The sequence below is a fragment of the Hippopotamus amphibius genome, chromosome 15 (assembly GCF_030028045.1).
Source record: "Hippopotamus amphibius kiboko isolate mHipAmp2 chromosome 15, mHipAmp2.hap2, whole genome shotgun sequence".
NCBI lineage: Eukaryota > Metazoa > Chordata > Mammalia > Artiodactyla > Hippopotamidae > Hippopotamus > Hippopotamus amphibius.
In genome coordinates, this window is record NC_080200.1 from 22,663,080 (window position 1) to 22,664,850 (window position 1,771).

The window sequence follows — 1,771 nt, forward strand, 5'->3', positions numbered from 1 at the left end:
TTTTCTGCACTTCCTAAAGACCTTATTTTTGTCTCACCATTATTCAAAGTGATGATTTTTCAATAGACATAAATTCAATTATGAAATTGAGACAGATGTATAAACCTAAAGAAATCCAGGAAAATTTTATATATAGAATAATAATCATGTTTTTCTCTTAAAAAGGCAGTCAGTTTTGTTTAATAAAATTTTCAGATGTTATCTGCTTTGATGCTTAAACCATGAAAAGAGAAAAAATTGTGTTTAAACAGATTTTATATTTCTCATTTTTTTCCAATAGGGAAAAATAAACACTTGCCACTTCGTTGTCATTGCAATCCTGTTTTCAGTGACTCTGAAGGGGAAATATCATAGTGATACCTTCCATCCAATTGTATCAATACATCAGACTCCACAGTTCAATGTACTTTCTACTCAGTCGGCTCTGTTTCATTGACATGATGTGCATCTCCACCACTGCACCCAAGATGAAAAATTTCCATCAGGTAGTAAGGCCATTACTTTTACAGTCTGTGAGATTCAGACATTTGTGTTCTTGGCCCTTGGTGCAACTGAAGCCCTTAATCTTGGTTCCATGTCTTATGATCGCTATGTAGCCAACTGTCATCCTTTATGTTACCCTGTCCTCATGAACAAGAGGATCTGTTGGTTCATGGTCACGTGTGCATGGACCAGCTGTTCTATCAACTCTTTAATACATAGAGTGCATGCATTTCAACTTCCCAACTCTTGACTCATTAATCACTTTTTCTGTGAAATTTTATCCCCGTTGTCACTGGTGTGTCAGGACACTTCCCAGTATGTGTATACAGTCCTCCTGAGTGCCCTTATTATACTGTTGTTACCTTCCATGGCCATTCTAGCTTCCTATGCCTGTGTACTTACTGTGGTATTCCATATGGGTTCAGAAAAAGGAGAGAAAAAAAGCTATCTTCCCTTGTTCCTCTCACCTGACTGTGGCAAGCCTATTCTATGTAACCATTCTCTCTACCTATACAAGGCTACCCTCCCTGCATTCCTCTGAAAAGAACAAGGCAGCAGCAGTATTTTACATCATTATCACACACATTTTTGAATGCATTTATTTATACCCTGAGGAATAAAGGAGTTATTGGGATCATGAGGAGATTGTTGGGGACATATATATTTGTACAGCAACTTGACTTTAGGAACCCCTTGTAGATTGAAATTAAGCACAATTAAAAGCTGTCCTTAGAATGCTGTTTTAGAATATATAAACACTAAGAAATAGAAATAAAATTTAAAAATTGATAAATGTCTTGATTTTTTTTTTTTTTTTTTTTTTGCTTTCAGAATTTACTTAAATATTGTTGTTGGAACTATATGGACATACAATCTGGAATCTGGAAAAAATAGTGTTATCATTCACCTTGTTTGTCTTCTGAAATAGTAGATTCCAGCTCTGTCAATTCAATCTTAACAACTCACAACACGTTTTGTAAAGTCCTCCTCATCACCTGAAATACAACACATAGGAAATCCAACTTATCCAATCACATAACATTTGGATAATCTTTATAACATTGAAGTAAACTGCAATAGAGAGCAAGATACACAATTCATTCCTTTGTGCATTCATTCAACAAATGATTTATTTCTTTAACTGTGTATAGCACTCATATAGGCACTGGGGATCGGGGAGAAAACAAAGATAAGAACTGACAGAAATCTCTGATCTCATGAGAGTTACATTCCAGTATGGGGATACATTAAATTAATAAAATAAGTGAGAAAACTTTAGAGTGTGTGT

The 1,771-nt window shown here is 34.9% G+C and overlaps 1 pseudogene; it reads left to right on the forward strand.

Annotated features, from left to right (window-relative positions):
- The first annotated feature begins 253 nt into the window (after positions 1-253).
- LOC130836363 (olfactory receptor 2AK2-like) lies at positions 254-1,182 on the forward strand (annotated as a pseudogene).
- Positions 1,183-1,771: the final 589 nt, after the last annotated feature.